We start from the raw sequence: 11760 nt of genomic DNA, 5'->3' as shown, positions 1-11760 counted from the left end.
TGGGCTTTCATTGGTGTCCCCTATGTCACCCTCCTCTGCGCACATAAGAAATCACCTGTGAAGATTACATGAAATCAAGCACCTAGTGGAGGGAACAATCTATTTATTTTTTTATCACAGACTGTACTTAGGTAGAGGTATTGGCTAGGGTTGTTTATTCTGACTAATATGCATATGGTGTTCACAAGTGTTTTGTTAACACATGGTAAAATATGACCTTTCCTCACTTTTCTGGAGAGGAAGCCAGAAGGTTGTTTGTGGTGCTCCTGAACATTTATATTAGAACTCTGTATTGACACTGGTTGCTTTTGTTTTGCACTCAGTTTTTGATGTAGCATCCATCATGATATACAGGTAATTCTTTCCAAATATCAAAGTTAAGGCTATTTTTCAAGGTCGGCCAAAACAGCTGACTATAAGAGACTGATTCTCTTTTCATGTTGGTTCTGCCAGACCTCTATTTAGTGAAGAGAGGGGGACAAAGGTGCTTTTAAGCCATCTTTGTGCCTCCCCTATTCTGTGCCCAGCTCCGAGTTTACGTTAGAGTAGTCCTGAGCATGCTTTAATTTGCACCTGGATGCATTTAACCATAAGTTGCCATGGTGGTATTCCAACGATGTTTTTTTTCCAGTCATGTCTCCACATGTGGACTGCAGAGGGCGAGTAGTGTAGAACCATTGTGGCAGCTCTGCACTGCATGGGAAATTCCGCAGTAGCCAAATACATTATCTGAGCTGCAGAAGAGGATGGCAACAAAGGAAAATCGGACCCAGAATTGTTACACTGGTGTAAAAGAAGAGTAAGTGAGAAGAAGAACAGTTTTCCTCAAACAGTTCAGAATGGAATGACTGTGTCTTTTGGCTAAATTATCTACAGGATGCTAATGAGTATCAGCTTGTGTGGGGTGTAGAGGAGCCTGGTAGCCATTACAAATGTATTTAAAGCGACAAAGAGTCCTGCAGCACCTTATAGACTAACAGAAGTATTGGAGCATAAGCTTTCGTGGGTGAATATCCACTTCGTCAGATGCATGGGAGTCTAATGTAATATAATCGCTACTGTAATATAGAAAGTTTTCCTCCATTTAAAGTGTATATATTCCCAATAAGCATATGATGATAGTTATAAAAATCCCCTTCTATCTCTGGCCTTTAATCTTTTTTCTCCAGATGTGGTAAAGTTTAAGGGTGAGACTTTCAAAAGCATTTGATATTGGCCTAACTGCTCCCACAAAATTGTATGGGAGTTGTACCAATAACGTCAGTGGGAGCAGCGTTCAGCCAATACTGAGCAGTTTTGAAAATCCCACCCTAAACTATTAACACTAAAATTTGGATTAAACTATTAATAAATAAAACAAAACCCTAGACTCCAGTTGATGAGAGTTAGTATCTGACTAAAGCCTTTCAAGTAGTAGTTTTATTTGGAAAAGGTAAATGACCACTTAAAACCATATTTAGGGCCTGCATGTCCTTCCAATAAGCAGTGAAGTTTAAAACTTCAATGATTACATTCTTTGAAGGAATGTGTGGTATAATTTTTGCCATTTGTATCAACCTGTCTTGTAAAACATTAGGGACAATCCAAAGGGGTAGTATCTGAATCCAGTTTAGTTTTAAGGCTGCTGTTTGATTTGACTTCTAGTTAGGCCCATGGTTGAAAGTCACTTGCACTGAAATCTTGCAAGCTGTTTTCACAAGTTTTTAGCACAAAATGATGCAAGGATGGAGTCACTGATTTTCTGAGACTTCTACCATCTTTAACTATTGTGATCAGCTGTTCTTGAGAGACAGGGTCCTTACTGTTTGAGATCCAAATCCATACCTAAACTGTAGGGGTGGGACTTCAAGGAATTGGATTTGAGGTTCTGGGTTATTGCCTGCCACTCTAAAATATTTAACTTCTAAGCAATATCTTACTTTGTCACCAATACTAGACACCAATACGATATAACCTCTACTGTAATATAGAAAGTTTCCCTCCATTTAAAATGTGTTGCTACTTGCAGTGACAAAAGATGATCCTTAGTTTTACTATATATATATATATATATATCAAACTGAAGTGCTCATACAACATTAGTTTATTCCAGTTTGTTAAGTATGCAAATATAATAATTGTTATAGCTGTAATAATTATGCTTTTCCAGTTAGCTGAGGCCTTTATTGCTTTACTTGGGATGAATTTGGGAGTTGTGAATGTTACCCCAATTCGGTCCATATATAGCCAGCCTCAGGGATATTTCTGTTTTAACCTTATTCTAACACCTAACACTTAATTTGGATTAGATAGGAAGTGTGTTGTGTAGTTTTAGGAAGCAAGACATGGTAAGTTATGACAAGAGTTCCAGAGCTGTTTGTTGGAACCAGCTCTTCAGTATCACATACTGAGGGCCTGATTCTTTGCTATCTTATATCAGAGTTGGCTCCATTGCCTTCAGTTCAGCGAGAGGAGAACTGGGTCCTGGAATGTTAAGCATTCTCTTATACTTGGCGGCTGTGGTCACAGAAATGTACTTTATAACAGTTTTTACTTGAGAATATGCTACTGAGAGATGAAAACCCAGATCCTCTGCTATGGAATGGTGCAGCTCTTGTGGAGCAGGGGCAAGTGAGGATGTGCAAAGATCTGCTCCCCCAATGCTGGTCTGGCTGTATGGTGGTCTGGCCCCTTGGTGTAGCTTAAGTCAGCCTCGAAGGATCAGCTAGGTGTAGAGAAGCCTCAGCCAAACCCTGTATCCCAACAGCAGGGAGGGGAAGGAGAGTGAAGGAGCCACTCCCTTGGCTCTACACCAGCAGAGAGTTCCCATATACAAGGCTGTACCTCTCTTGGTCAGCTCTGCTAGACTTAGGGCCAAAATCTGCCTGCGGTGAAGTGAATATTGCACACTGGAGGATCTGATACAAATAGTCCTGTAGAAAAACATAGACCATTTCAGCCCAAATGCTGCTGAGTTCTTTACTACAGAAATACAAAGGGAGGAAGCATCCCCAAAGTCTGAAGGAAGTGATATGTCACACTAGATTGATCAGCCTTTCCCATTTCAAGAGCCACTGTCTACGTGCCAGAATAAACACATTCCTCTATTGGAACATGGTTCTAGAGGAAAGACAAATGTAACACGGTATGAACCAAATCGTACTCTGCCCCAATGAACACATTAGTTTAACTGGAAAAATCATTAGTGACTAAGGGGATGAGAAGACGTGGCCCGATTCTCAACTGCCCTGCACCTTGTGTTATGTCCACCAGTGCAAAGTGCTACCAAAGCACTAGTGTCAATGCAAAGTGCTGCCACAACACTACTATCAATGACCACATGAGATACAGGGCAGTTGAGAATCAGGCCCTCCCACCCCCATCCTAAAGCCATAAACTCTTTCCCAATCAATGACTCTCAATCTTCTTAAATTACAGTGGGTTTTTTTTCTCTCTCCTTGCAATATATATCATTTAGGCTGAGGGGGGAAAAAAAACTCTTTTAAGCAGGCTCTGCAACCAACTTTTTTTTTCACTTTAATGGTCCAATCCTGTTCCCATTAAAATCCAGGGCAGAACACTAATTGGTTTGCAGGAGCAGGGTGTTATTTCCCTATATTTCAGAAGTATAACAAAAGCCATACACAGAGGCCCATATTTTCAGCAGGATCCTTTGATTTTTTTTTGGCGGGGGTGCCCAATTTGAGGCACATAGGGCTTGATATTCAGAGGTGTTGGATGTCTAGAGCACTAAATGAAATCAGAGGGAACTGCAGAACATCTGACAAAACACATGCTAGGGGTGAGATTTTGTGGGGCCCCTCTAAGAAGTGTAGCAGATAACTCTGAATCTAAGGGGAGGGTGATTAAGGCGACCTTAACCAGCTTTGCACTGTCCTGATCTTTGGCTGCTCCAGGGACTGAAACGGCCCCCAGAATAACTTAGACCCCCCAGGGCTACGGAAATTATGTTAGACTCCCAGCACTGCCCTATGGGTACAGCCTTACCAAATTCACGGTCCATTTTGGTCAATTTCATGGTCATAGGATTTTAAAAATAGTAAATGTCATTATTTTAGCTATATAAATCTGAAATTTCATGGTGGTGTAATTGTAGGGATCCTGACCCAAAAAGGACCTGTGGGCAGGGTCACAAGGTTATTGTAGGGAGGATTGTGATACTGTTACCCTTACTTCTGTGCTGCTGCAGGTGGCGATGCTGCCTTCAGAGCTGGGCAGCTGGAGAGCGGTGGCTGCTGGCCTGGAGCCAAGCTCTGAAGGCACAGCTGCCACCAGTAGGGATTGCATGGTATGGTGTTGCCACCCTTACTGCTGCAGAGCTGGGCCCTCAGTCAGAAGCTGCCACTCTCCAGCCGCCCAGCTTTGAAGACAGCAGTGCAGAAGTAAAGGTGGCATGGTATGGTATTGCCACCCTTCTGCTCTGCTGCTGGTGGGGTGCTGCCTCCAGAGCTGGGTACCCGGCCAACAGCCACCACTCTCCAGCCGCCCAGCTTTGAAGACAGCAGTGCAGAAGTAAAGGTGGCATGGTATGGTATTGCCACCCTTCTGCTCTGCTGCTGGTGGGGTGCTGCCTCCAGAGCTGGGTACCCGGCCAACAGCCACCACTCTCCAGCCACCCAGCTCTGAAGGCAGCACAAAAGTAAGGGTGGAAATGCCATGACCCCCCCTAAAATAACCTTGTGACTGCCCTGCAACTCCCTTTTGGGTCAGGACCCCCAATTTGAGAAATGCTGGTCTCCTGTGTGAAATCTGTATGGTATAGGTTAAAAGCACACAAAAGACCAGATTGCATGGGGCGAGACCAGATTTCACAGTCCGTGATGCATTTTTCACTGCCGTGAATTTGGTAGGGCCCTACCAATGGGTCACAGCACTACCTGGAATCTCTACAGTACTGCATGTCATGGCCCTGTCCTCCAATTCACCCCTCCCACTCCTGGACCCACCCTCAGTACACCCCCTATGTCAGGGTTTGTGAGAGGATCCTCACAGGGCAGTCTTATGGCTGTCTTGTGCAGAGCCTGCACCGGAGGAAACCTTGCTTAGCTGGAACTGGGGCTTTCAAGCTTCTTTATGCCTGTCCAGTCCATTTTACTCAGTGTGAAGGGGCCAGAGTGGAGGTGAGGATTTCACCTGTAGGTGTGTCAGTATGGGCACCCCAGAACTAGGGTTCACATTTTGTCAATAATGTGTAATAAAAACAAATACAAATCTGCTGTGGAACAAGAAGAAGTAAAATTAGTGATTTAGCAATATAAAGCGAAGCTGCTGTCTCATATCAGCAAGCTTCATGCTAGCCTTTAGTTGATAACATAAACCACATTTGTTAACATTGATTGGCGTTAAGATACAGAGTATTTGTTAGTACTCAAAATAACCATGAAAATGCAAATAATTGTGAGCACATCAGAATTATATGTAAAATGGATAGTACATTCCCATAAACTTAAAAATAGGTGTTAAGCATTTGGCTTTTCTGAAACGTATTAAAGCCTGAATAGATAGAAATGAGCATAGAGACCACCCTCATCCTTAAATTAAATTCTGAATTCAGTGATTAGTGTTTTCTACCAATATGATTTTTGTCCCTCAACATTCTAGGCCAGATCCTCAGTACTTCTTTGAGCAGCTTCAGCACATGAAAAAGGACCGTGAAGCCAACTTAACTAGTTACTCAGGGAATCCCTGGGTGATATAGAGCCAGTGAAAGCTGCATGCTTCTCATCTTTGCACCCCATCCCTAGGGAAAAGAGCATGGGTCCAGTCACTGCACTCTGACTCTACCGAGCTGCTGGAATGGCCCCTTAAGGCTGTGAACAGCTGGGTACAATTTAGAGCAGCACTGAACATCTGGGCTGTTCTAAGCTGTGCTGTGGGTGGGTGTCTGAATAGCACCAGGGAGGCACTAGGATCAGGAAGACTCAAGACTTGTGAATTCTTGAAGACTTGTGCCCCTCTCACATCCCACCAGTCCTACACTAAGGTCAGCTCTGTCAGACAGGAGGATCAGACCCTCTGTGTTAAGGTAGCCGGCAGCACATTTCTGCAACTGTGACCAAAGAATGGCACTGGACTTCAGTTTGTAAGCAGAATAGTTTAATTAGAGGCTTGACTCTCCTGTTAACTAGGGACTCATTCCTCTTCAGATTATGTGCAATAACCCCTTTTTTTTTGTAAAGACAAGTTATATTTCCTATCTGTGTACTAGCATAAGTGCCCCCCCCCATACACTTTGCAAATAAGTCTTACTTCTGGACAGAATTTGCCCAGAGACAAAAACAGGTGCACCAGCAGGTACTGGCTTTAGGCAACAATGTTTTCAATCTTACAGCTATTTGGTGGATTAATAGATATAAAGTATTTTGACTTCATCTTCTTTGTATAACGTTTCTATCTGAATTCATGCTCAGAGATAACAAGGGGACAAATTCTGCAGTTCTTAAGTGAGTCAGACTCCCACTGAAATTACTTGGGAGTTCTGTACCCACGCTTAAAGGAAACCTATAGATTACAGGCATGGGCTGTCTTTCTCGGGAGTTTAAAGCAGGTAAGTAGCTTGCTACCTTTCTGAAAATTTTGGATCTTCTAGAATCTAAGAATCAGATCCTACCTGTGATCACCCCCATTTTCTTCAGTGGAGCTATGTTGATTTATACCAGCTGAGGATCTGGCCCTTCTATCTTTTGGTGTCTGTGAGAAACAAACAATTTTTAAATTAAATCTTTTGTACACAACCTGTTTGTTAGAGTTTACATAATAATGTTTGTTACTCTCTACTATACAATTGCTGTATCCTTTCCCTCCCTCAATACAGTTAGTGAACACTCAGTTGGTGATATTTCTCAGGTATTAAAATAGTTTTACTACCAGCTCTTCATCAGAATGGTGTTTACTTGCTGGAACCTATCATTTTTATATTGCCTGATAAATCCCCAGTTCAGATAGGGTCTTTTTAATACTGTGTACTAAACTGTTGTGTGTATTGTAAGTCATTTTCAGCATTGTTGGTGAGACTCATGATTGCTGAGGTTCTCTCTGCTAGAAATAATGAGAATAAATTCTATTTATGCTTTTGATTCAATAAAATAACAATTTTCAGCATTTGAAGGGCAGGCTGTGAAATGCTGAGCACTAATCTGACAGTTCACTGGGAAGCAGTTTATGGAAATGAGTGGCAATTGAGCGTCTAGTTATCTCAGAAATGACTGAATGCATGTACATGTCCTCTGGATGTTTTGTTAAACTAACCTCTGGCTTCTGTACTTGTAATATATGTTTATGCAAACAAAGAACATTCCATTGCTGTACAGAAGTCTATTGCAGAACTTACTGTGTCAGGATGTATTTCACTCTGAATAAGTGCTCTGTCAGCCTTGTTTGATTACTGACTTTTCAAAATGTAACTGTTGCACTTTAAACTCCTTATAAAATATTAAAATAATTTAATCTCTTCTATCAAGGCCACATGGTTCTTTGCTTTGTTTTAATTGTGAATTGTGGCCTTATGAGCCATAGTGAAAACAGAGCTCTCTGAACTTCCAATTAAAACTTTTACCTTTTTTCTGAACTGAGGCCAGGAAAGCACTGCTATCCAGGAAAGCACTAAAGCTTTAAACATGTGCTTAGGTGCTTTCTTGAACTGAGGCCTAAGGTCCTGATCCTGCAGACACTTAAGCACGTGCGTGAATAATCTCTGGTGTGTAAAGTGACTTGAGTGCATGGGATTGGGGCCAAAGAGCCCACTCCAATTCCCATGGGAGGTGAACTGAGCCTTGTGTTTTTAGATTCAGCTAATGTATTGTAAGACTATTATAGTTGACTCTTGTTTTTAAGATTGTTGGTCAGAACCTTGATCACTTTTGTAGGGGTGTGTTCTTTATAAACAAAAATATTATTTTAGGGTATAACTATTTTAATATAAAGACTGTGTGTGTATGTATAAATAAATACAACTTCCTTCGTCTAAAATTGTTAAGCCTTATGGACTTCAAAGGGTCTGATTTTCAAACCCATGCTAGAGTAATTAACCACTGGAATAATTTACCAAGTGTCGTAGTTGATTCTCCATCACTGACGGTTTTTAAATTAAGATTGATATTTGCTAAAAGTTCTGCTTTAGGAATTATTTTGGGGAACTTCTATGACCTGTGTTATACAGGAGGTCAAAGTAGATTATCATCATGGTCCCTTCTGGCCTGGGAATCTATGTGCATTTACACAGAGGCAAATGCTTGTCTACTTTTCACAGATATATCCTGGAGGTACACAGGCATGTCCTAGAGGTAAACAGCCTTCATGCATACATGTTCTTTTAAATGCATATTTAACTTATGCACATATCTGAATGTGTGCAGAAATGTACACCTACTGGGGACTGAAAATCAGACCTAGTGTCTCTAAAAGGGGCAATAAACATAATACCTGTATTTTCTGTTTTACTTGAAGACTATGTATTGAAAGTTTACAGAAAGTGTGTCATTATTCTGCAATATTAAATTACCTTTAGAACAAATACTGTTTGTATCTTTAAATTTCAAATACTTATAATAATGTAAAGGACGGCATATTACAGTCAATATAGCTTGTACCATCCTGTATTAATACAGCTATAGAGATAAGTTAATGCTGCGTAAAGGGCAATGAAGAAGATTTTTACAGGTGTTTCAGGGGAGAGAGAAACACTAGATTGGCGGTAAGACCGTTAATAAATGAGGCTGGAGATTCCATTACTGATTGATTAGCCTATTGGACTGATTTTGTTTTTTTATTCTTCTTTAAGAAAGTAAAGAAACATTATGGATAATTAGTGCTTTTGAGTTAAAATAATAATAATAAAAAATAAGTAGGCAAACAAATACTTAGAAAAATGAGTAGTGCACAAATCAGCAAGTCCAGCTGACAAACTCTTTGAGGCCAAAGAGAACTGGGGAAGTAGAATTTGGGGATTGAGTGGGGAAGATTGTGGTACTGATCTTCAGAATAGAAAACAAGCAATTGTCAGACAGTGTTTCCTTACATAGTGAAATAATGGATGTTCATTGGTTTTCTATATCAACCTCCTCTCTGACCTTTTGTTTTACAGACAGACTCTCTGGGGCTGCTCACAGAGTGACTGGACTGGGATGTTGGGACAGGGAGGGTCCCTGGTTGCTAGCACAAAGATGATCTGAGAGAGAGAGAGAGACAGACAGAGAGACAGAGAGAGAGAGAGTGTGTGTGTGGTGGGGGGGAGAGGTCAGTGTGTAGCTTCACAGGAGCTCCATGCTATATGGTTGTTTGTTCAGGGCCAACCTGTGTGAGGAAGGGCTTAAAAAGATCCAACAAGAACATTTTGTCATAAGTGTTGGTGAGGCATCAAAATCTCAAGAGTTTCTTAAATAGATCTGACCACTTCCTCTTCACTGTTCTATTTTTTTTTAAACGTGCTGATGCTGTATGCAAAGAACATGAGTAAGTCCCTCTTCCCTTGCATATGGCCTGTAGCATTCCATCCCAACCGGGTCCACCCACCTTACAGATGTCTTGCTGCCTATGGAGCCTAGATTTCCCCACCCCACAAGACGTGACTTTTAGATACAAGCAGGGGATCCCTTATAATTCACCCTTGTTTATTGTGTTTGCACTCACTTGCTGACTATTTGCAAAAATGTGAATAATTCAAAGAACGTTATGAATTTTTGCATGAAAGGTTATTCATCCAAGAATTTGTAACATTTACATTATTATTTTAAGAGTTTCAAACATCTAATCAGGATGCGAAAACATCTGATTTTAGGTGAACAATTCCATACCATGGACAAGGAACAGTCAATATTGTTCTGTGAATAGGTAGGAATAAATTTGTTTGTCAGAAATGGAATCTGTTCACAAACAGGAAAAAAGGGTGCTTTGCTGGATAGCTTATTCACATTGTATAATTTCTACACTTCTGTGTAGCTCTATGTATTTCCGTCTGTCTTAAAAAATACACAGAAACCTCTAGTGCCATAAGAGTTCACAGAGCATCCTCTTCATAACAACTGTAGGTCTCTGCAAGCAAACCTATGGTAAAACCCATGTGAAAACCACAAGCCTAGATGTTTCTACATATGTAGCTCACTCAGAGGCGCAATTGCTGCAGTTGTGGTTAGCCAGGTGTCACAGACCGAGTTGCTGGGTTGATTATAAACTACTCTGTCATACAGGGTTGCAGTCATATCTACAGATGTTTTTTCCACATCCCTTTGGCCAGGCAGCAGAATCTTCATCCAACATTAATGGAGCACCTCAGAAGTGGACAATGGGAGAAAGTGAGTGTCAGGTTATAAAACATGTTACCTCTAACAAGAGAAAAATAATAACACTTTATCCCCCAGATTATAAACACACGTTACCTTTGGTTTTATGAACAACTAACTACTCTGAGCGAAATGGTGTTAAACTATTTCCCTCCCATTTTGAGGCTCAGACACACAGTACAAGTATGGATAGTGTGCCACATTGTACAGGTGTATACAACGGTGCACCTCTGACTCATTGTTTATATTTATATTTCCCTGCTTGGCCAAACAGCATTCACAGGGATGAGGTCTCTGAACTTGAGAAATTATTTCAATAATCAAAGCTGGTGTTGATAACTTATTTACTATTTATCTTACTTACAGTAGCAGCTAGAATCGCAGTCATGGACCAGCTCCCCAGTGTGCTAGGTGCAGCACAGAGAACAAAAAGCCCATCCCTGGGCTTACAACCTAAGTAAATCTAGGTAAGGGAATTTGTTTAAAATGTGATTTTAAATTTGATAGTTTGTCTCTCTCAAAAAACCTAATCAGAGATTTGCACCACAAGATGGCAATGTTGCACTAAATGCAAGCTGTGCCTGAAAACAGTTATTCACAACCCATAAGAGTTTTCAAACTGATGTTAAAACATGCAGGACAGAGCTGAGAAACTTAACATCTTTAATGAAATTAGCTAAGGAACCTCATTACCTTAAAACAAAAAAAAACCCATCCCCAAACCAAAACAGATTATGCAGGGTCATTTTCTACTTCAGTACTGACTATAAATGTACCGTATGTATAGAAGGATTCCCAGTAGGGGATGACATGGTTTACAGAAGGTATCCAGCATTGGAACATAGAGCTAAATGGGAAAACGCTGGATTGATGTATTTGTTCTTTCTCCCTACGCGTGACGTTGGGAATGTTACCTGCTTTTTAACTACTGTAGAGCCAGCAGATGGTGCTCAAGAGGAACAAAGCATCATTCCTGCATCCATTTCTATAGGACTGACTTAAAAAGCAAACAGATACCCCCACTTTCCACAACCCTCCCCTGCTGCCTCATCTTGACTTCCTTCTACCAGCACCTATAATTCAGTGAGGCACATAAAATCTCTTCCTAGGATGTTGTATTTTGCCCTATAGAATCAGTTCTTGTGCTGTACTTGCTGTCATGGTCTTTACTAATCTCTCTCCTTCTCTAATCCTGTGGGTCTCCAGCTGTGTACGTTGACTCTGATTTAACAAAAGATATCTATTTTTACGTCTGTCTTAACAGCCCCTCTACCCATTCCCTGTTTTCTCTCCTCTTTTTACTGGTAGGGAATGGCTTACTCTAAATATCAGGTTTAGAACATCTAGACTTTCAAAACTACAGGCAGATACCCTGCCAAGGTCAAGTCAGACTCTGCCGGACAGATTATCCGCTGGCAGACATCTGCAAAGCTCCACTGACTCCACAATGGAACGATGGCAATTTATATCAGCTGAGGATTTG

Source organism: Gopherus flavomarginatus, chromosome 6 (genome assembly GCF_025201925.1).
Source record: "Gopherus flavomarginatus isolate rGopFla2 chromosome 6, rGopFla2.mat.asm, whole genome shotgun sequence".
Taxonomy (NCBI): Eukaryota; Metazoa; Chordata; order Testudines; family Testudinidae; genus Gopherus; species Gopherus flavomarginatus.
The sequence above is the reverse complement of the archived record's forward strand: the minus strand, read 5'-3'. Positions refer to the sequence as shown.